This window comes from Pipistrellus hanaki (genome assembly GCF_964339955.1).
Source record: "Pipistrellus hanaki genome assembly, chromosome: 4".
NCBI lineage: Eukaryota > Metazoa > Chordata > Mammalia > Chiroptera > Vespertilionidae > Pipistrellus > Pipistrellus hanaki.
The window spans coordinates 22,242,945-22,268,321 of NC_140506.1; the positions used below are offsets into that span (position 1 = coordinate 22,242,945).

General features: G+C 38.0%; 1 pseudogene across 1 annotated transcript; it reads right to left on the reverse strand.

Annotated features, from left to right (window-relative positions):
• Positions 1 to 21,065: 21,065 nt before the first annotated feature.
• On the reverse strand, positions 21,066 to 22,027 carry LOC311621072 (ADP/ATP translocase 2-like; annotated as a pseudogene). The gene has a single exon. The product of its transcript is annotated as an ADP/ATP translocase 2-like (transcript).
• Positions 22,028 to 25,377: the final 3,350 nt, after the last annotated feature.

Below are 25,377 nucleotides of genomic sequence, written 5' to 3' on the forward strand. Positions count from 1 at the left end.
GAGCCTGACACCAGCTTTACCCTAGGGTTAATAAAAACAATCTCCTGCTAAATTATTGGCATAATAACTGGACCTATCTATATTGATGATTTTTAAAAATGTTTTTACTTTAAAATTATACTTAAATCTGTTAGTATTATCTGCTTAGTATACAGTATTTTGTAGATGAATTTGAGAAATGATAAAAATTCTTTGACAGTATCTTGAATTATATTTTAAAATGGTAGCCTGACTTTCTGAATTCTGCAAAGGAAGAATGGCTATATTGGAACAACCCTTTGCAGATAATAACAAACAACTCTGAATATATATATTCACACGTGTGCATGCGGGAACACACACACACACACACACACACACACACACACACACACAATATCCAGGGAAAGCATGAATTATGGCTGACTTCTCATGAGAAACAGTGGAAGTCAGAAGATAATAGGATAGTTAGATGTGTCTTTAAAGATTTTAAAGTGGAGAAAATATATACATGTTAACTGAGAATTCTACAGAAAGCAAAATATAACTTGAAATACAGACTTTTAAGGCAAAGTCTAAAAATTTCATTGCCAGCAGAACTTCACTATAATAAATGATAATGAAAGTTTTTTCCATCTGAAGGAAAATGACATCAGATGGAAATGCAGATTTTAGTTATCTAAAAAAAATTAAATATTTAAAGCGAAGTATTTATATTAAAATATGGAGTTTATAGCATATATTTTATAAAATTTATAACAAAAGAAAAAATAGGTAAATAAAATCACAACAGTAGCAAAATATAAGTGGGTAGGTTAAATTATAACTTGATTCTATAGTCTATCTGAAGTAATACTTATTAGGTTTAAATAGGCATTGGTAAATCACCATTGCATATTTTAATTCTTACAATAACCATTAAAAATTAAGGTGATAAAGTAAAAAGGTATTGAACTGGAATATTAATTGCAATAGACTAATTCTAATAGTGATAGAAGTGAGGAACATAAGAATAAAAACCAGATGAGACAAAAAAGAAAATAAATTGCAAAGCTGTAGAACTATATCCAACTGTATCAATAATTGCCTTCAATATAAATACTCCAATTAAAAGGGTAGATTGGGAGATCATATAGAAAAGCAAGATGCAACTATATGCTGAAGAAAAATATCCTTTAAAGATGAAGAAATGAGCCGAAACCGGTTTGGCTCAGTGGTAGAGCGTCGGTCTGCGGACTGAAAGGTCCCAGGTTCGATTCCGGTCAAGGGCATGTACATTGGTTGAGGGCACATCCCTGATAGGGGGTGTGCAAGAGGAAGCTAGTCGATGTTTCTCTCTCATCGACATTTCTAGGTCTCTATCTCTCTCCCTTCCTCCTCTCTGTAAAATACCAATAAAATATATTTTAAAAAAATAAAGATGAAGAAATGAATAAGGATGGAAAAATACACACCATGCAAAAGTAAGAAAAAGAAAAAGAAGTTGGTGTAATCATTTTCAATATTGAGATTAGGAGTACTATCAGTGATAATAAAGGATATTTTTTAATATTAAAAGATTAATTTTATCAATAACATATTTAGGTAAGTAACACTAAATTTAGTTTAAGATTGATCTGAGGCCTAAGTGTAAAAGTTAAAAACTATGAAGCTGCTAGAAGAAATTATGGGAAGATACCTTTAACGCTTTGATGTAGACAACGATTTTGAGGTGACAAAAGTTTTTGACATAAAAATAAAATATTGATAAATTGGATAGGTAGGAAAATAATAGTAAAACCACTCCATGTAATATATAACATCTAAAAGTAAAAATGTAAGTAATTTTTTTTTTTACTTATAGATGCCAAAATAAATGGAGGAAATGTAATAGATATGATGCTAATACATGAAATAGTAACAATTTTCGGTAATAAAGCTTCTATCATATTCAAAATTCATTTAATAAACCTATATGGAAGTAAATATTTAATTTAATTGATCTAGGTAATAGCCTAAAGTATGGATATATTCAAATAATGAAGTCAGACCAGCCAGCATAGTCAATCAACCTATGTATCAGGAAGTCACAGTTGGGTTCCGGGCCAGGGCACATGCCTGGGTTTTAGGCTCAATCCTCAGTGTGGGGCATGCAAGAGGTAGCCAATCAATGATTCTCTCTCATCATTGATGTTTCTATGTCTCTTCCTCTCATTTCTTCTCTGAAATCAATAAAAAAAATTGTAATTAAAAAAAATGAAGTCGTAGGTCTCTCTAAGAAGTGCACAGCTCAAGTAATTTGACTTCAAGTTCTGTAGATTTATCTCTCACTTTTTGATCTATTCTCATTCTTTCTTATGCTGTTCCTCCTTCCTTAATTCAGTAAAGTCAGTGTCCAGAATCATAGAGTCCTGAATAGAGGGACCCTCTTCTTTCCAGAGATCTGCTACTTGAGAGCCTCAGGCACCTGGTTTAGAGAACTGAAGGGGAGAATATCCTTTTCCCAGAAACCTCAGGCATCAGCTAACCCAGAGGAGCAAACCATTCCATCCAGAGTGCACCCAGGAGCCCATGCTGCCCTCAGATTCTTAAGCAGAATATAAACATATAATAAATTGGCATAATTACCTATGACTGTCCACTCATGATGCTTTCCTGGAAGATGAGCCATACCCAGGAATTATCTTCTCCCACTCATTCTTTAATAAAAGGTACAGGTTTATCATGGCTTTTCCAGATAGTTCCTCTATGGTTGATTTTATTGGAGACCTTTTCAGAAATGCACAAGTGAGTCTTGCAGTAGAATTACTCTGGGGTCTATATGTGCACGTGCATTTCATGACAACCTAAATCAGACATGAAATATACTTCTGACCCTTTGTCTTTAAATAATATGATTTGTGAATGTCATAGAAGTTTGAAATTTGAAAGACCAAGCAATTGATCTTATAACAGCTATAATATGAGATTTTTAACAGCCTGTTATAGGTCACCTGAATATAGCTGTGTGGCCCATTGTAATCACTCAGTTCACTTCATGTGATTTAGAGAACGCCAAGGTCAGCATATACTCCACAACCACTAAAATGATCATAACTCATCTCCTTGGAATGGTGTGTCTAGTTTTATAACCTGAATTAGAAAAACACAGGGAATTTAGTGTCCAAGTAAGACAAAATAAAAATCACTACATATTGGACAATGAATAGTCTCTTTATATGTAAGCCAGCATTAATTGTTTAATTATTTGGATTTGACCTTACTATTTTAAATTTAAGAACACTTTTTCACCATGTCTTTAATGACAAAAATAATGCATACTTGGTAAGGTGGTATAATAAAGAAAGAGTGGGGGGGAGAGAAAGAATAGAAAATAGAAAGAAAGGAGAGAGTGGAGATATCCTGAGAAAACTGGGTAGGATGGAAAAAGATGAAAAAATTAAAATGACAATGTATGTGCCCAAGAAGAGATGGCCCAAGCTGGAAAGCTGCAAGAGAACAGCTCAAGTGATGAAAAACTGTGTGTGATCTCCTTTGGGGCAATGTGGAGGCTGTGGCAATGACAGTGGGAGGTGGCAGAAGTGGATTCCTGCAACTCTGGAGAGAAGGATGAGCAGTGGAAGATCATGGGCACTGGAGTTAAGCAAACCTAGACACCATCCTGGCTACTTGACTATTTGTTCAGGCTTGGGCAATGCCTTCATCTCTCTGGACTCAGTGGTAAAAAGATATGCTTGGTCACACCATGTCCCCTGTGTGATGATTTAAATAAGTTAAAGTGTAGTTGAAGGTTGTTTGCTTATCTGACCTCCTCCTCTCTTGCCTCTTCCCATCAGAGGAACGTAGGGAATGCCTTAGACATGCATAAGACTTTGAAGCTACTGTTCTAATGCACCCACCGCATCCTCTGCAGAGCGAGGAGGACCCAGGGTTATTGCCATGACTATTTAAAGCCAGTTGCCCCATGGATCCTCATTTCTAAACTTGATGGAACCTGCCATCAAGATGGAAATGTATCACCTTGGAAATGAAAGAAAAAAGAATGTGTGTGATAAGAATCAGGGCCTTTTAGTCTGTGATCCAAAGATGGCTTTTAGCACATTACATTTACAAATATGTTTATTCTTTTCTACTTTTAAATTATCTCAGTCATGCAAGGCAACCCAAATCCTTTTAACACATAAAAGTTATTTTAAAAGTATACTGTCATTTCCTGCCGAAAGGAAATGGTAAAATGCTACAATAATAAAATGAGAAGGAATTACATTCGAGCTATGTCTACAAGGCAAAAAAATTTATACATTTTGTGTATTTCCTGAAGTAGACACCTAATTAGATGTGCTTTCCTGAATAAGTAAGCCACATAAACTAATGCAGTTCCAAGCATTAAAAGAATTGACTCCCCATCAAAATGAATGAGGAATTGGATTTAAAAAACCTCAGGAAGCAGGTGGAAAATCTTTAATTCATCCTTCCATTTCTCCCACCATTTGATGGGACTTTCATAGAAATCTGTGTTTTGGGAGGTTTAGAGACCTAGTTGGACTGAAAATGGATGAGTTATGTTGGGCGTGGGTATCCTGGGAAGTGGGAAATAACAGTGGCACATCTTTTTTGCTTGATAACGATATCACTGGCCTTTCCAACATAAATACATACTAAAAGTCAGCACAGTTTTTGATATTCATGTATGTAGCATTTTGATGTTTTTTATACTATTATTTTATTTTTAGCATTTTACTAAACAATTTAGTAAATTTTAGTTTTGTTCAATGAATTTCTGTTGCATTATTTATAAAATAAGGAATTATATATTTTTTGAAAATTTGAACATTTCCCCAGCTACACATTTCATACCTTTCTTCCACATGTATTAGACTATTCATGTTCTCTGATCCTTCTTTGGTCTATGTTATTCATTTATGTTCCCCACAAAGTGAGAGAGCAGCTTCCTCAGCAGGTGAGAACCCTTGGCATAGAACACTTCTCCAAAATAACTTAGATAAGCAACCATTGCTCCTTCAAGGTGGAAGGCACCTGGGTGTCAAGTGTGTGGCTGGATTCCCCAAGGAATGCTGCTGTAGGCAGAGCTCACCATTAGTCATCTCCTCTTGCTGGTTTGACATCCAGCAGCATTTGTAGATAAATCAGCCTCAGTAAAGTTATCAGAGACTTGGCTGAGGAGACATAGTCTGCCCGTCAATCAGTGCACTCTGTGGGAACTGGCTTAGATCTGGGAATGACAACCTGCAACAACTTCCAATGGCAAATAACTTAACCCAGATTTCCTACAAAGAGAGCCAGGTGCTAGGGAAATATGGGGAGGCGTGAGAAGAAAAAAGTGAGATAAGGAAAGCAATGAAGCAATGCAATATAGGTGTGGTCACTGGAAGGACATCACTGAACTAGTTATAAGGAAAAACCAGACCTCAAGTTGTCCACAGAAGGAAGAACGTGGTGGTGGTGGTGGTGGTGCTGGTGGTGTGGGGAGGGATTTACCAAAGAAGTTTCTTCCCACTTCCCTTTTCTCATCAATCAAGATTCACTCAATGGAGAATTAACTGTCCTGCAGTCTCAGGTTATCTGTCCTTCAATGACTTCCCACACTCATCCTTAGGTCTTTCATATACACTGCAAATCTTACAGTTATTTTGCAATTATTCCTTTACCATCCTCCCAAATTCCTGCCACAAATTCAGTGATTCTTAAACTGTACTTGTATGACCTATTAAGGAGGTACACATAAAATCAGTTTAGTAAATAGTGACAGACACTTTACACCAAAAGAGAATAGAAAGTTTAAGAGTGTATTACACTTCGTAAAAATAAAAATTGTTTTGTACAATGTTTAACCCTGCTTTTATATGTAAGTGTGATCTGTGTGTCTATTCATGTGTGTGTGTGTGTGTGTGTGTGTGTGTGTGTGTGTGTGTGTGTGTGTTGTGTCATGATATAAAAGGTATTTCTGATTCTGCATTGGATAGCAAATAAATTTGAAAGGCATTCTACTAAGTTGTAGACTCTATCGTTTATTGGATGTGTAACTGTAGGCACAATCTTTATCTTTGCTGAAATGTCTTCCTTATGGAGTAATTGTGAGATTTAAGTGCTTGGGCAAATGCCTGGTGCCCTTGAAAGTACTGTATGAGTGTTATGCAGTATTATGTTTATTTGCAATTATATATATCATTCAATACTTTATACTCAGTAACTAATATGTGTCTGAAACAACCTGGCTTTCAACAATTATTGGTTGAGTAAACAGCAAGGACCCTGGGTCATAAGCCATCTTATATCTACTTATAGGTGTGGGAATGAGGCTTGTGGGGATTCAGCACATTTTTGTTAGTAAGTGCCAGAGAGGTTCTCAGGGTGTTTTACTGCCAGAAAAGCTCTCATTCTTACTGCTTCACCACACTGCGTCTTACCGAAGGCCACTCTGGGCCAGTATCTATTTATTTATGTGTTTGGCAATCTCTAAGTATTACATAAGTAAGTAAGAGGAACCTAAGGCAATGAGTGGGAACATCTTCACTCACAAATAAAATCTAGCAATACCCAAACATTTCCTCATCTTTTTATTTATTTATTTTTCATAGCAATGCTTTTGAGGCCAAACCACTGGAAGCTGCAGGAGTTGCCAATGTGCCTGGACTGGGAATAACTGAATTGTTTGTTTTATTCTAAATATCTCCCTCAGCTAACCAAAGAGGGACCTAAGTGAGGGTAGCATGAACTATTAGCACGCTATTAGACACTCTAATTCAGAAGGACATATTAAATTTCTACTCTTTCAAAAACAAGAGTACTGTTCTAATTCCATTATCACTGAAAATAGGTTAATGGTTTATTTCCTGTTTTGACTGTGGCTGACCCAGGGATGATCACTCACATGTAATACCCAGCTTTGTTCCCAGGCCAGCTCAAAGGACAGGGACCCTCCACCATGTTATTTGCTTTGCTTCCTTTACATGGAAAGAAGGGGCTGACAGAAGTTGCATGAAGGCAGATTTAAGGAAGTTGAGTTAGCCCATGAAAACTGTAATTATGAAATAGGCTGTCTCACAGAGTGTTGGATGTCCATCACCAAGGTATTCAGCTGATGTCCAGGTGACCATTTTCATCACTAAGATTTGTGTCAGGGGTTTCCACAGAGACTGGGATTCTGAAGTCCCTCTCTCCTCACAGTTCTCAGCAATGTCAAGGTCTTCATCTTGATATAGGCCATCTCCTTTATTCCCATTACTATGTATTTAATCTGATGTATCAGATGCATCATTGCATTTTATTTATTTCTTGGGTCCACAGTTCTAGGTTTTCTTTACTTATCAATATGTGAGAATGCACCTGTCCATTTCAGTCCAAGGGAGAAAATGGCTATGGATGTTGAAAAAATACCAGCCTTTCAAGGCATATGGAAACATGAGCTTTACAATATGCTTATATACCAGAGTGGGCACTACCATTTTGTGTGGGAATAATTATGACATCTTAGATTTTTCTTTTTAGAATGAAGTTAAAGTTGAATTGCACAAAACGTTAAGAGCATTTTAAAAGATTTTCAGAGGTATGAAGACTATGACTTTGAACATGGGAAAAGGATATAATTTTGTGCAAGATGGTGATTTCAATTAAAAGGGTAAAGTTGTTATTTTATGTAGGAGTGTCATTTACTTTACAGAAACCCATAAGTATGCTAGCTGGTTTACTTTTTTCAAGTTCCCCATGCACTGAGAAAAACAAACAAGTTTTTTAAAAAATAAAATACACGTTTATTTCATTGAATACAGATAGTCTTTAAGCAAATTTCATGACTAATGAAATTCAGTAAGTATTTGTTTAATAAATAAATCCATAATGAGAATATTGTTGTTTCTACTTTTAAATTTTTGAAGAATAGGAAAGATGGATGGATGATTGACATAAATTTATAAATGTCCCTTAAAATATTTTAGAACTCATGAGTTAATTTGAATCTTATTTTATTTTTCTATTCAAAAATAATGGTCAGAAAAGAGAATGAAAGAAGAAAAAATAAAACTGTTTTCTTCTGAGAGCAGATATTTGAGAAAGGAAAATTTTCAGTCCTGTGTGTTTTTATCTGCTCAGAGTTACACTAAGATGTTATTTTAGCCTTAGCCAGTTTGGCTCAGTGGTTAGAGTGTCGACCTGCAGACCAAAGAGTCCAGGTCTGATTCTGGGTAAGGGCATCCACCTTGGTTGCAGGCTCCTCCTTGATCTTGGCCCCGGTCAGGGCTCACTCAGGAGGCAACAAATCTATATGTTAAATAATTGAATAGAGCAAATGATGATTCTGAGAATGTAAAGAAGAAAGAGTTTTTGTTATTGTTCAACTTGACATAGCACCTTCCTCAGAATCGACATAGAAATTGGTTTCTGTGCAAGTTAACTTTAGAAAGATGCTAAATAATTATCCAAATATAGTTAAAACTACTTGAGCATTGGTTGATGTGATTTATATCTATCAATTTTTAGCCCAGAAGAGATGAAAACAGAAAAATTTAAAATATGTATTTCTATATAACAGTAAGTTCATTACATATGTATATAAATAACATTTTGTGAAAAGTACATGTTCCCAAACCAAAATAAAATAGTGAGATGAGTGACATTGTTTTACACTCTTGCAAATTTATTTGATGCCTTTTTAAATGAAAAACAACTGGATTTTCCTCTGCGTTGACATTTAATCTGTTTATGACATGTCATTTTGGTTGAAATACGTAAAGATAATCTGGCCTAATACAGCTGGAAAAGGGAGAAAAGTTTGAGTAGTCTCCTCTGATATTTGTGTATGCTCTTTGTTACTGCACCAAACTAAAAGAGTAGTATAGTAGTTCCTTGGAAGTTAACTGTAATGTGATATCAAACCATAGCAATGAGATTTCCATGCTCTGCACACTCATGAGAGAATGATTATGAAAAGGCAAATAGTAAGTAATGATTTTGGGTATTTTTCCCAGCTTTTTTGAGATATTAGAGGCCCGGTGCATGAATTTGTGCACCAGTGGGGTCCCTTAGCCTGGCCTGCGCCCTTTTGCAGTCTGGGACCTCCTGGGGAATGTTGGACTGCTGGTTTTGGCCGATCCAGACATCCCGCAGTCCCACATCCCCTGAGGGCAGGCAGGTGTGGAGGAACCAGGACAGGGTGCAGCTCTTGCTCATCCCAGCCCCACCGCACCTGCTGATGCCACAACTCAGTAGTCAGCTCTGTGAGCCCCGCACCTGGCACCTATTTGTCAGCTGAGCGGCACTCCTGGTGTGAGAATGCACTGACCACCAGGGACAGCTCCTGCATTGAGCGTCTGCCCCTGGTAGTCAGTGGGCATCACTGTGACCGGTCAAATGGTTGACTGGTGGACCATTCCAATGGTTGCTTCAGATTTTATATATATATAGATAATCAACGTATAACATATAACTTTAAGGTACAATGTGAGGGTGTGATAAATATATATATTGTGAAATGATCACCTCAATAAGATTAGTTAACATGTTCACCACCTCACATAGTTACAATTGTGTTTTTTTTGTGATGAGAACTTTTTTTGATACTATCTTAGCAGCTTTCAAATACACAATATAGTACTGTTAGCTATAGTCATCATGCTGGACATGACATCCCTAGAACTTATTCATATTATGGCTAGAAGTTTGTATCTTTTGACTACCTTCACTCATTTCCTCACTCTCTGCCCCTGACAACCATCAATCTACTCTATGTTTCTATGAGTTTGATTTTTAGATTCTATATATAAGTGAGATCATACAGTATTTGACTTTGTGCAGAAACTATAAGTTTAGCGGGTGCTTCTCAATGCCTTGCCTGGTGCAAGGGTGTTGTGGTCAGGGTAGAGCCACCCCCTTACCCTTCTCATGTGGTCCTTCACCATCTCTGTGGTCCACAGGGGACTTCAGCCTCATCCTCTCCCCCAGGTGCTAAGATTTTTTCAGTGACGTCTTGAATATGGATAAATGTTAGTTGGTCTTTTTGTGAGGGAGCTGAATTTTAAAATGAACTGTGTTGCCATCTTGATGATGTCACTCTCTGATTTGGGATTCTGTGTTAGAAAAGTTTTGACCTTGCAGATACCTAGAGGCTTTTCCCATATTACGCTTTGAGAATTGTTGTTTTGACATTTTGGTGTAGTTGTTTGGAAGGTATGTCTAGGAAAGAGGGATTTTTTAAAATCATAAATATTGTAGCTTGCCAATCCCAGCAGGTTTTTTTTTTTTTTTTAAACAAATAACATAATAACAAATACCAAAATTGATATAGAAAAATAACAAATTCAGACTAACCAAGGAAACCTTGAAAAAGAAGAGTAAGAAAAAGAAGAGACATATATTATTCATTTTAAGGCTTACCGTATTTTCCAGCGTATAAGACAACCCCCCTAATTTTACAGTTAAAACATAGGTTTAGGCCTATATTCGCTGTATAAGATTACCCCCCACTTCAGAGGCAACACCAGTTCTTTTTTTTAATAGACTGCCTCTCTGACTCTGGCCAATCTGAGCAGGCTTTTTTGCGTTTCAAAAGTCGTCTTATACGCCGGAAAATACGGTACTATAAAGCTATGCTATAATCAAGACAATATGATTCAGACATAAGGCTAAACAGAGATTGGCAATTAAATAGAGCCCATAATTAGATCTGCATATATGCCTCAAAGTTCATTTTGGCAAATGTGCCGATGAAATTCAATGGGGAAAGGAAAGTCTTTTTAACAAATGATGCTGAACAACTACATCTTTGTGCAAAATATTGAACCTTAATTTATATCTATCATAAAAGTTAACAGACACTGATATATTTCAGACAAAATTTAAAAGCTAAATTATAAAGCCTGTGTTTTTATTTTTTATTTTTAAATATATTTTTATTGATTACAGAGAGGAAGAAAGAGGGAGAGAGAGATAGAAACATCCATGATGAGAGAGACTCATGGATTGGCTGCCTCCTGCAAGTCCCCCACTGGGGACTGAGCCTGTAACCCAGGCATGTACCCTTGACCAGAATCAAACCTGGGTCCTTTCAGATCCCAGGCCAATGCTCTATCCACTGAGCAAAACCAGCTAGGTCAAGCCTGTGTTTTTTAAAAAAGGGAATATCTTTGTGAGCTACATAGTCAAATATTTCTTAGAGAGATTACAAAAGCACTAACTCTAACAGAAATATAAAACAAAACAAAAGGATAAACTGGATTTCATCAAAGTTGAAATATCTACTCTTCAAAAGACTTTTAAAAAATAAAAGAGGCAAATCACTGTCTACGAGAAATATTCCCAATCTTGATATATATAACAAAGACTTGAATCAAACTTATATCAAGAACTAATATATATCAAAAACAAAACACAAGTAATCTAATTAAAAATTATCAAAGACTTGAATAGATACTTCACAGATAAGGACATAAGAATGGCCAATAAAAGATGTGGGGAAATGTTTACTACTGTTGGTTATTAGGGAAATGCAAATTAAAATCAGAGTGAGGTATCACTAAATAGCCACTAGAGCAGTTTAAACTTAAATGGTTCCAACAACAAATGCTGGAGATGCCAAAACCGGTTTGCCTCAGTGGATAGAGCATCGGCCTGCGGACTGAAAGGTCCCAGGTTCAATTCCAGTCAAGTGTGTGTACCTAGGTTGCTGGCACATCCCCAGTAGGGGGTGTGCAGGAGGCAGCTGATCGATGTTTCTAATTCTCTATCCCTCTCCCTTCATCTCTGTTAAAGAAAATCAATAAAATATATTAAACACACACACACACACACACACACACACACACACACATGCTGGAGACAATGAGGAGTAACTACATAGCTCACCCTTTAGTGTAGGAGTGCCAAATGGTACAACCAGTGTGAAGAACTATGAGGTCTTTTCCTATAAAAATTAAGTGTACACCTACTTTACGATCCAGCAATTTCACTTCAAGATATTTTTTCCAGCAGAAATAAAAATATATAGCCACACATATATTTGTACAATAGTGTTTACTATAGCTGTATTCATAATTTTAAACAATCTAAATGCCTATAAACAAAAGAATGAATAAATTGTGGTGTATTCATACAATGGAATATTACTCAGAAGTAGAAATGGACTACTGATGCACATACATAGATGAATGTAAAAAATATCATATTGAGTGAAGGAAACCAGATGTGAATATGAACTACTAGTATATATACTCATTTTTATGAAGTTCAAGAACTAATTTGTTGAACTATAACTCAGCATGGCAGAATTGGTGCAGGGAGGGAAATATCCTATTCAAAGCCATGAAGGGACTTCCTAGGCTAAAGCCAATGCTATATGTCTTAATTGGTCTTAGTCCCATGGGTACATACATTTCTAAAAACCCTTTACAGAGTGAGGTTAAGGTATCCACACTTTACTCTATGTAGTTATACCCTAGTTATCACCACCACTGTTAGGAATATTTTCTTGGTTTATTAAATGAGACTTTCCATCAAATATGCATCTTGATTGCATTATGAATATGAAACATGTTGATTACCAATTCATATTCATTTGGAAACCTAGAGGCAGAGGCAAAACTACCACGTGTGACAGGAAGATGGACGTACCCATCCTTCAGTACTTCAGTTTTCAATCTCTTGTCTATTAACATGGTAATTGCCTTTAATGACTTTGTTCTCCACAGTGTAATCAGACGGGAAACTTCAGATGGAAAATGCATAAATTATTCTAACTTCTGCCAGGAAAAGAATCCAAGACTTTAATAAACTTCTGGGCATTTTATCCATCATGTTAGGAAGTTTTCTTTATATTCATATTTAACTGACAGGTCCTCTGTCTGGGAGGTGCAGTCCTTGCTCAGTGCCCCCATCAATATGACCATGTTCCCAATGCAGAAGACAGATGACAATCCTGTTCAAAAAGGATCGATGATGCTATGGAATGCAGTGAAAAGTCATTTGTCTCTGCTGTTTTTACATATTATCTCCAAAAAATATCAACACCACCAATGGCACCAACATGTATAATTCCTTTCAGTTTGTGAATCCATTATGCACAAAGCAAACACCTGGGAAGAAGACAGGGAAGGTGCCATTGTCCCTATTATACAGAGAAATTAATTGAAGTTCATGACATGTAGGCTCATTTATTGTAATATTAATAAATTGGTCATGTTTTATTTCTGTTGTAAACAAAAATAAAATTTACCTTCATTCCCAAAGCTCTCTAAATTGAGCTTCCCTTACTTCTTGCAAAACCTACAGAGTCTCAGGTTTTGATGCAGCAAAAAGTCTGCATTTATGTCGTCCATTTGATACTGTGATCCTGGCCAGGTAGCAGGTGGGCGATCTGGAAGGAATCCACTGAAGAGCCAAGAGCCAGGGTGAATAACAGCAATACATGCCTTTGATGGGTCCACATGCTATGCCATTGTGAGGTAGGCATAAACCAAACCAAACGCCTTTCTTTCCCATTTTGAAGCCAGGCCACCTCTCTATTGATTTGCAATTTAGCATTTATTGAGTTAAGGAAACACTGAACAGAAGACATTTTATTTGATTCTGAACTGCATCATTCTAAATGTTGATTGCAAAATCTCCGACATAGAGTAACTTTAGTGTTCAAATATTCCAAAGGAACTCAGTGAAAAAAGTTACAGAGCTAAAAAACAATAATTTGGGTGGTACCAGTTGTGATGCAAAAAAAACTGTCACCAGTTTAGAGTAAAAGTTTAGGTGTTGTAAAGGATTGAGTATCATGAAGATGTTTCTTGGTGTGAAAGCTAAACCTTGAATGCCTAGATCAATAGCCTGGGCCTGTAATAGCTCCAGACTTCCTTGTCTGTAAAATGAGGATAATGATATCCTGTCCTATCTATAACCCACGAGAACCTTCCAGTGAATTGAAAAATAAGAAGAAAACACTTTTGAAGCTGTAAGAGTTGTGTGAATGTAGAGTGTGGTTGCCATGCCTATTTGCCACTATTTCTTAGCTTTTCTTTGAGGTTTGCAAAGGGTCTGGATTTGTGTTAGCCTCATCAATTGGCTTACTTTCACACTCTTAAATTCTAGAGCCTTCTCATTATGTATTTATTTAGAGAGCTATTTCTGACCCTTATTCTTTTAGAGACTTTTATCTTTATTTTTTCGAATGCCTCATTTGTAAGTGTGAATGTCCATTTTGGAAGGAACAATGTGTGTTTGCTGTGTATACTTGGAAAAGAAAAAACAGATTGTTTCCTTCCCATACAGAATTCTTCATCACAAGTAAAACCCAAAGAGCTATCTCAATCCACAAGCTGAGAGTCAGGGTCTGCTATGCAGGACCCAGAGCTCAGAGGGCATCATCAGAATCATCTGTCTCACTTTCTTCCTCTCAGCTCTGCTGTCTTTGGCACTAGCTTCATTTTCAGAAAAATTTAAGATCTTCCTTAATAGGCTCAGGATGACTGCTCCCAGCTCCAGAATTACAATCTGTCTTACTCAGTTCAGGCTGCTATAACAAAGTACCACAGGCTTCATGGCTTAGAAGCAATGAAGATTTATGTCTCATATTTCAGGAGGATGGAAGTCTGAGATCAGGGTGCCAGCATGGTAGGGTGAAGACTCTCTGCCAGGTCACAAACTTCTCCTTATACCCTCACATGGTAGAAAGGACCAGGACACTCACTGGAGCCTTGTTTATAAGGGCAGTAATACCATTCATGAAAACTCTACCCTGATGACCCAATCATCTCCCAAAGTGCCCACCTCCAATAACCATCACCTTAGGATTAGGGTTTCAACAAATGAATGTTGGGGAGACATAAACATTCAGTACTATCTGATTAACTATTCAACAACAAAGAAAAGATCTCTTCCTGATGATACCAATAAAAGTGTGGCAATTAAGTGTAATTGGCTTGGATGGTCTACTGGCTTGGATCCCACACCATACTCCACACCAAGCATGGTGACCAGGGTCAATGCAGAGCTCTGATTGCCTCAAGTTTGTAAACATGGACAGGAAAAAGAGCCTGAGTCTGTCTCAAGAAAAACCAAAGATTATTCTTGTTTTCTTCATGTGTAGATCACCAAGTTGATATTGACATTCACTGTGGCCCTGTGAACGCCCCATTTGGAACAACATGATGGCTCCCTGTCTTAGAAAACTAGAGGCACGGTGCACAAAATTTGTGCCTTGGGGGGTGGGGGGGGAGGGTGAGTGTCCCTCAGCCCAGCCTGCACCTTCTCTAATCTGGGACCCCTTGAAAGATGAATGACTGCCTGTTTAGGCCCAATCCCTGTGGCTTTGGGCCTAAATGGGCAGTCAGATATCCCTCTCACAATCCAGGACTGCTGGCTCCCAACAGGTCACCTGCCTGCCAGCCTGATCACCCCCTAACCACTCCCTGCCAGCCTGGTCACCCCCAACTGCCCTCCCCTGATGGCCTGATCTCCCCTAATTGCCCTCCCCTGCTGGCCTGATCACCCACAACTGCCCTTCCCTGTTGACCATCTTGTGGCAGCCATCTTGTGACCACATGGGGGCAGCCATCCTGTGCAAGGCTATAATGGTCAATTTGCATATTGGCTCTTTATTAAATAGGATAATAGTAGTCTATTTTCTTTCTAAAATGAAGCATAGAACTTGTGACAGAAACAATTCAATAGGAATTTTTCAAAAAAAATTCTTTCTTTAGTTATTCAGTAGAAAGCATATTTCTTCAACAAAGACAGTAAAGCAGTAATTTGTTTTTCAGACTTTGCATGTTTTTATTATTATTTTATTTTATTTATTTTTTCTTGTTAATCCTCACCCAAGGATATTTCTCAGACATTGATTTTTAGGGAGGGTGGAAGAGAGAGGGAAAGGCAGAGAGACATCTTACTTAGCACACAATTGGTTGCCTCCTGTATGAGCCCTGACCAGAGTGTGGGCAGGGGAGGAACCTGCAACCAAGGTACGTGCCCTTCACCAGAACCAAACCCATGACCCTTTGATCTGTAGGCTGATGCTCTATCCACTATGCCAAACCAGCTAGAGTTGCATGTTTTCATTTTGATTAATGTTTTAGTTTCCTATGGTTGCTGTAAAAATTACTACCAACGCAAGTAGCTTAAGACATCACAGACATATTATTACCCCATAGTTCTGGAGGTTGGAATTCTGACATGGGTCTTACTAGGCTAAAACCAAAGAGTCACCAGGCTGAATTCCCTCTGGAGGATTAGGGGAGGAGGAATCAAGTACCTTGTCTAGTCCAAGCAACCTGCATTCCTTGGTTTATGGGCCTTTTCTCCATCTTCAAAGTCAGAAGTGTAGCATCTTCAAATATCTGCCTCTCAGTTTAATAATCCTTCCTTCCTATTGTAAAGACCTTGTAATTGCAGTGGGCCCACCTGGATAAAGTTTCCATTTCAAAACACCTAACTTAATTATATATGCAAGGTCCTTTTGCCATGTAAGATAACATATCCATAGATGCTGGGCAATTCCACATGTATATATTTGAGAAACCATTTTTCTGTCTATCACAATTGGCTTCAGGTTCTTAGGTTCCATGTATACACTTATTTTTCCATGGATATGTCCTAGCATCACCTATGTTATGTTATTTTTTTACTAGTGCCCGGGTGCATGGATTTATGCAAATTGAAAGGAAATTAATTAGCGGGGTAGGGCTGGGCGAGCCTGGCTGGACATGCCCTGGAGCAGTGCTGTGGCTCAAAGGGTGTCTGCAGAGTGAGAGGGGTTCCTCCAACAGGTGGCGTCTCGGCCTGGCCTATGGGCCGAGATCTCTGACATCCCCTGAGGGGTCTTGGATTATGAGAGGGTGGTTCTGGGGTGATACTAAGTCATGGCAGCTCCTGCGTTGAGCATCTGCCCCCTGGTGGTCAGTGAAAGTCATACCTACCAGCGAATCGGCTGGTCTGACAGTCACTTAGCCTTTTATATATAGATATTTTTAAATTAATTCCAGAGAGAGAGATAGAAACATTAATTATGAGAGAGAATCATTGATCAGCTGCCTCCTGCATGCTCCACACTGGGGACTGAGCCTGCAACTTGAGCATGTGCCCTGACTGTACATCAAACTGTGACCTCCTGGTTCATAGGTTGACACTCAATGACATGCCGACTGTACTCACCTACATTGTTATTTAAGAACAATCTTCCAATTTCCATATCTTTCTTAGACCTTTGAAAATGCATGGTTAACTCCCTTTCTCAGTTCCAGCCCAGGTCATATATGTAATATTGCCAGCAATTTTACCAAATATAATTTAAAACAGAGTTTATTAAATTTATTTAAACTTGCTATTCTTTTAAGCCTAGGGTGCTTAATAATTGATAAGATAGAAGCTGACCACAGAAGCAATGTGTTATACAGTAATTTAATACATTTTTCCCTCAAGCTGAAGTACTGACTCAAGTTCATAGAAAGAATTTAGTTTGATTTTAAATTGATTTTAAAAAGAAGTAAGAATGTAGTAATGGAAGATATATGAGAGTCACTACACTAATAATTGATACTAATAAATGTGATACTTGTTGATACCTTCATTTTTAATAGAATTCTCTTGTTGCCAAATGAGAGAGAGAAACATGGCTATGGATTTGTGTGCTTTATCAGACACAGACTTTACCCTTGACTTTGAAATGATATGCTGATTTTTTTTCATGTTTATTTCCCAGTAACTAATGTGTCATGTCTATCAAATGATATTTCTTTATATGCCTCTTTTTTTTTTTTCTTATCCTCTCAGAAGCTTTTCCAGGAATCCCTCTCAGGAAATTCTATTGATTTGATACTTAGCCTTGATTTCTTACTTAGCACACAATGCCTTTTCAACATTTGCAAATAAAACAAGAATGACAACGTGCTTGCATTATAAAATAAAGCCAAACTCCCTACCCCGTGGAAATAATTGTTTTCTCTTTATTTTATGTGAAAGACTTTTAAATTCCTTCGAAAATGTCAATGCTAAAAGTTTTATAGCTGCCAAGGTAAGAAGAAATTAGAAGGGAAAGATAGAGTGCCCTCCATATGCCTAGATGATAAGGTGGGTCCTTCACATGCATCATTCCTTGCTAGGAAGTTAAAAAGGCTTGCTGCTCACCTCTTGCATATATGGCAATTGCCATGAGACAGAAGATCAGAGTAGGCCCTGCAGTAACTAAATTAAGCAATTGATAAATTATTTGAGTCCCCACCAAAGAGAGAAAATATGTCTTGTAAAACCTTATTGACAGTCTGAGAGGGAAATTGCAAGACCTCCTCCAGCACTGTCCTCTTCTTGTCAGCCTTTCAGTGCTTTTGTTATTTAAAGTATTTTCATTAACTGTAGTGTATGGCATCTTTGCTATCAATATGGGAAATATTAAAAGAGAAACAAATACACTTGGTGTTGCCACTTCTTAACTTAAAAATTTCCCACAAACTGTGTAGTTAATATGATCTATAAGCACAAAAGCAGGGTGTTAAAAATCCCCTCAGCTAAAAGCAGGTATGAGGAGAGAGCAAGGATTATGCAGCATTCTACAGACAAATAGTGTGATTTGAAGAGGAATTTGAGGAGGAGGTGTGAAAATTTGCTCTTTTTTTCTTCTTTTTAGAGAAAACACCCAACAGATGCTTTGAGACTAAAAAACCTTTTTCAGTTGCAGAAAACAGAGTTTCTGCAGAAAGGTTGAATTTATAGACAGTATCCTAATGTGGACAACTTGGTGGCCAGTACCAGGTAGTGCTGCAGAGCACCAAGGTTTGCACAGGGGACGTAAAATTCTGACTCTGAAGGTGAGTACATTCTGTGATGTAATAAAAGTAGTTGCATCTTTATTCTGATGACAATGGCTTAGGAAGCAGTTAATTAACCTGGGGTAGCTCAAATATTTATTTAATGCGACATTATAATGGACCAATAGTTGGAAGAGGAGTTCTTAGTCTTTCAAACATGAGAGTGACTATTCCCCATCTACTCACAGTGCTCCCTCCAGCAGTGGTGCTGGCTTGATGGATGGAACTTCATTTCACTGTGTCATTCAGCAGCTAGTAATTCCATCCCCATTTCCTGCTCTTCTCCAAAAACCCAAGCCTGACCTTCAAAAACAAACAAACAAACAAATAAACAAACAAACAAAACTGGGGAAAGAATCTTGGTCCTGAGATTGCGCTTGGCTTCAGTGTAGATGAAATGGAGATAACTTCTTACTCTTGAAAATAATTTCTACATCTATAATGTAAGGTAGTCATATCTACAGATGGATATTGGAAAATTTGTTAAAATTTTGGAGAATGATTTTTACACTTGTAACAGGGAATGAATACACAATACTACTTGTATAAATCTTAGTTGATGTTGAACCCAATGTATTAGGTTTTTTTTCCTCTCTTGAAACTAGAGCTTGCATGTTAGAAGATTTTTTAGTATACTGTGGAAAGCCACCACTTGTGATACTGTCATAAAAGTGCACCAAGAAATGTGGAAGACCAATGGACCTTGGATGTTAAGAGGACTGGTGCTAAGCACCTTTTGTTCATGTTGAGATAGTGATGGCTCAAGGCAATTCCCTAACCTGATAATCTTTTTATTGTTTACCAAATTTTACCTTTGATATGTCTGTATGCATTGCTAAAGAGAAAACATGTATTCAAGTGTATAAAAAGCAAATGGGACCCAGAGGTCAGTGTGCCTCTTCAAGAGTTCTTCACCTGGCCCTCATGCCTTCTAAATTCATATTTCTTGTATAGCGTTTTCATTGTGCCCCTCCTTCAGATCCTAAACTCTGCTGTGATAGTTGTAGCAGTATACTTTACAGGGATCTGCAATTTCAGTTTCTGTATGTACCTAAGAGGTAGCTTCACTTTAAGACCCCTGGAATTCATATGACACACTGTATGCATTGGGGAATCAATGTCTTATCTGAGCCAGTGGAATTCTTAGTAGTTTCCAATAGGTCTGTCTTATATTCTCTAGCAAGCTTCTCAGGTTCACTGCTGGGGATTAGATCTACATTAGACATTTTAGCAATTTTTTTTTCCACTTCTAGAATATTTTCTCTTTCCTTTCCTTTTCATTTTTTCTCCATTCATGTCAAGCATACATACCCTTAAAGCCAAATGATAAAACATGGCAAAGATAATTATATGGCTGACTGCTTTTGCTAGAGAACAATTATACCTCTTAAGAGTTCTAATGATTATGCTTATATTCTGCCAGAGCATAATTTAATTTAGAAGTGGGTCTTAGACAGAGACTCTTTGTTCATATTCAAGAACTTTATAATTTAAATGAAGGTGGGATAGTTGGAAACCTATAGAAGACACAGATCCTTAGCAGTAGTCAATGCAAATGTTTCGGGTAGCTAATTTACTTCACTCAGTGCAAAATATAATGGACCAAGAAGTTCAAAAGATCTTCCAGTTTTTCTTGTGACAAGAAATTTTTCAAGACAGCAGATAAGTAAGCCAGATTAAGCTGACTAGTCAACAAGAGATAGAATTCAGTTATATAAGTGCATCATTCTAAACATCCATTGGTGGTGACTAGAGGGTTTTGGCCCTGACTTTCTACAGCCTTTCATTCTCTTCTCCATTCTTACTATGCATCCTGTGATGGTTACTTAGGGCATAAAATTAGATGGTAAAGAGGGGACAAAGATGAACTAATGGCAGGTATCCCAGGATGGCCACCTTGGGGTATGGTCAGTACCCAGGGTGGCTGATCCTCAGCTTTGCAGATCCAGAAAGCAATTTTTGTGAGTGCACTTATGGTTGAAAGACACTGATTCACACTAACAACTATGCAGCATTCAGAAAAAAACTGATTTGTAGACCAGAAGGCCAGGTTATCATTTATTTATTTATTTATTTATTTATTTATTTATTTATTTATTTATTTTTATATTTCAGGTATTTTTTATTTCTTCAGATTTGTTATTTATCAGGAGTGACTGAAATAAAAAATACAATCGAGTCCCATCATCATTATGGAAATGGCTTTAAGAGAAAACCGGTCAGATGAATATTATTGCTTCCCATTTTCAGCCAGTCAATAATTGCCACTGATAAACAGACAACCAAAAGTCTGTCAAGATTGCTCAAGATATGTTACATAGTACAACATGCCTGTTCATGGGGGCTGGGGAAGGGAAGACTAGGAAATAATTTATGTGACTTGTTGATTTCATCATATAAGACAAGCACAAAAGCACCCACCAATGCCTTTGAGAACATTGGACTATGCACCCTTGCAAAAAGCTTTGCCTCCTTCATCATGAGCAATCTTCCTCCAGCAATCGAGTGTTTCTGTGTACATGATATCAGTTCCTTTGTGCCCTGATTGCATTATCACACAGCGATGAATAGTGTCAAAAAGATAGGAAGTCAACCCAGCCACCGCTGTTACAGACTGTGAGATCATCCAACTGATAAAGATGGGAGTATTCTTGGGATCTGGAAGCATTCCCTTTGCGGTGTCATAGACACTGAAGTAGGCAGCTCGGTAGATGATAATACTCTGTACCGACACATTAAAGCCTTGGTATAGGCCTCTAATCAATCCCATCAGGTTTGTAGATCTTAACCAGGCAGTCACCAAGGCTTTTGAACTCCCTTTCAGCTCCAGCTTTGCCCACATCAACTGCTAGATAGGTACGGGCAAAATCAAGAGGATATACAAAACCATTTGCAACCATTATGGCAACCAGGGGCATCACCTGATGCCAGATCCCCTGCAAAGTGTTGCCAAAACTGAGCTCGCTTGTCCACACCACCTAGGAAGATCTGCTTGTATTTATCTTTGAAGGCAAAGTTGAGAGCCTGGGTGGGGAAGTATCTGATGACATTGACCAGGTTACCGTGCCAGAAGAGCAGGATTCCCTGCTCCTTGGGGATACGGACCATGCAATCTATAATGCCCTTGTATCGCTTATCTGCAGTTTCTTGCTGGCATGCTGCACCTGCAGCAGTGGCTTGATCCACTTGATGGGTGCTACGGCTGTCTTGGAGATGGCTATGGTCACTCCACCTGCCAGGAAGTCCTTGGCAAAGGACTCAGTGGCATCTGTCATGTTGAAAAGAAGTAAGTGAGCAACTGCAGGCCAGGGACCATAACCGGCTTAACTCTGGGGCTCTAGCCAGAAGGCCAGGTTATTAATTAAGGGGAATTAAATGGCCAATTTCATGTAAGCCAGTGAGTGCATTTTCTTCTGATGGATATGCTGAAGGGAAAACCAATAGCAATTGGAAGGGAGTTCATGAGCATGATATTGGAACATTAGAAAATGGAATGTCCAGTGTTATCAACCTATAAATAATATAAATATTTAATGCATTCATTTTTCCCCACACACATACACACACACACTCACATCGGGATGTTTGTGCTATTGGAAATTCCAGAGACATGCTGATAAGCTTCAAAGTTTCACTCCCTCTTTGGAATGCCACATTGATAACTCATTCTTAGACCTTGTTAACGACATTGAGTTGGTTATATTTGTTGTTAACATTTAATTGAAAATTTACTAAGAATTCTTTGACTTTGAAAATATTCTGTTACTTAATGAATTGTGCAGTGAGATAATCTCTACACAGTAAGTATGAATTTCACTAATTTGGTTCTCAGGAGATAATATTGATTGTTCCCAAGTTCTTTGCAGACTTCAAAAGTGTTGGTAGCATGACTGACTTCTTCATTTTTTTAAAAGAAATGTGTGCATCTGTGTGTATCTAGGTCCTTATATGATCATAAATATTCTTATGATTTTTCCCTACCATTTGTCTCTGGATCTATTCTTATTCATCAAATTATATTTATCATTATATCTCACATAAGAGTGAGATCATGCAATATTTATCTTTCTCTGATTGGCCTAATTCACTCAGCATAATGATCTCTAGTTCCATCCATGCTGTTGCAAATGGTAACAGTGCCTTCTTTTTTTTATAGCAGCATAGTATTCCATTGTTTAGATGTACCACAGTTTTTTAATACACTAATCTCCTGATGGGCACTTAGGCTGTTTCCAAATCTTTCTTTTTCTGCCAGGTTCCCAGATAGATCCTGTGAAGAGCTTATGTTTTACAATGTTGGATGAAGTGTCCTCCATAGGGCAGGCTGAAAACTAAGCTAGAGGTGATGCCAACAGCTCCTGACTTATCACCAATTCAAGTGGGGAGAACTAAGACCACCTCACCATTCCCTGCTCAGCATTTACTTTGCTCTGATAATCATCTGGAATCTTTCATCTCCCCCAATGTGGCCCTGTTTTTTGACCTTTTACTGAAGTTCAGATGCCTAAGCTTTGATCCTAAAACTTGGGGAGTGGGAGAACTTCAGTGCTTTGCAATTTCTTTTCTGCTCCCTGCTGCCTCTCTAGTGAACCTTCTAGCCTGTTTCTACCAATGGTTTCCTGGGAGCTGACTTCTGTGGTCACCAGGGTGAGTCCTCCAGACTTTTATTCTAACATAACTCCAGTATGTAAGGAAACTAGAACAAAAACCCTGCATAACTGCCACATCCTAACTCTGCTGACCCCAATGTCTTGTTTGTAAAATTTCTCTAGTTCATTAAACAAATGTGTGTATATGAGACTACCAGGAAGATATTTTATAAATGGATATCGATAGTTCCCCTTCCAATGTAATTAGATATTCTGTTTCAATCTAAGGCCCTTATTATGCCAAAAAGGAATAATGAAGCTTTCAAACATGGTACAGCTGGGCAGATTTCAGCATTCCACTCAGAAAGAAAAAATCAGGCCTGCCCACCCCCTAAGCTTTAGAAGGAGGCTGCACAGGGTAGGGGAGGGAGCTGCTTTAAGGAAATCTGGGATCAATAAAAGAAAGCACGATGTTAGCTGCTTATTGTCTAAAATTTAAAAAGATAAAGCAGGATTAAAATGAGAGATACATTGAGACAGATGAGTAGACATCCCCCCTCCCTACTGCCTTAGAAAAAAAAACACATAAAACCGAGCTAAACTCATATGTGGTTTTATCCACTTTGTTCCCATCTCTGGAGTCACAGAGAACACTAACAGGCTTACAAGGTGTGCAGAGAATTTTGATTGCACAGTAGGAGGAAGATGTTGAAACTCAGCTCCAAGGATGTTGGCACTGCCCCAAGCACAGCAGAGCTGCTGAAAGGAGGGATCTATTTGGAACCAGAGAGGTCCTGCAGAGACTCAATGTTAATTTGATGCAGATTCAAGAGAGCTAATATAAATGGGTTGCAAAAAGATTATGTAGGAAGCCTGCTGCCCCTGAGTAGCTGCCCCTGAGTAGCTTCAGCTACTCAGAGGGATGGGCTGTGGGGGATTGGGCTTCTCTGAGGGCAGGAGAGCCAGGCATGGGGCAGTAGACACTCTGGACTGTCATCTGGATTTCCTGATTTGGTTGTGTAATACAGGCTGAATTATTTGACTACCCTGAGCATCTATGCCCTTTTCTTAAAATGGGTATGAAAACTACTCTACTAGGTTGATGTGGAAATTAATTAAGAAGAACTATAAAATGCCCAGGATGTGATGGTGATCAATAAATATGAATCCTTTCCCTAGACATGTTTCTTTAGTATACACCCCATCACTTAAATTAATGTTTCATTAACTCATATGTCCAAGATGCTAGAAAGAACTTAGTGTATACTTCACATTCTTATTGGAAAGTTGAGTGAGCACTCTCTAAGGGCATGTAAACCTAGACTTCCTGATAAACTTACATTAGAAAGTTGACTAAAGGGAATGCACCGGCCAACTGCCCCCCCCCCCCTTTTTTTTTATCTTTGGGTGCCCAATTCCGGAATTTTCCCCCTCAGGGACCTTGTTTTAATTATTCAACACAGAGACAGAGGAGTCATGTGCTGGCCTCCTGAGGAAGTTGGAGTGAGTAGATCTATGCTTCTCCTGTCCTTTCTGCTTCTCCAGGAAGGCCTGTGTGGGCATGAGGAGGCTAATATGTACAGATGGAGTGAGGATGCAACCAACTTCCAGCTCACACTTCAGTTCCCTCTAGGAAGGAGTAAACAAAACAAGTGTTTATAAAAAATATATTAAAAAAAAAACAAAATTAATAATTTTCCAAAATACCCAAGTAATGATAACATCAACGCTTATCTACTTCTGACCATGTGTATATGTATACCATGTTATATGTATACTAGTAAACTCACACCATCTGCCTCACTTTAGGGATTAGGAAGTTCAGGCCCATGAATCAGTGAATCATTCATGATCTCGGAGTTAATGTTAAGTGTCTGGGTTCAAGGTAGACCAATTCTCAGTCTGTTAACCTGCTTCATTGATTGATGTCATATAGGTCTTTTTTTTTTTTTTTATCGTAGGCAGCTTGTTAGATATTAACAAAAGAGAAGGGAACCAGACTTCTGCTTAAGCTGGATTAACTAGGAAGCTATAGT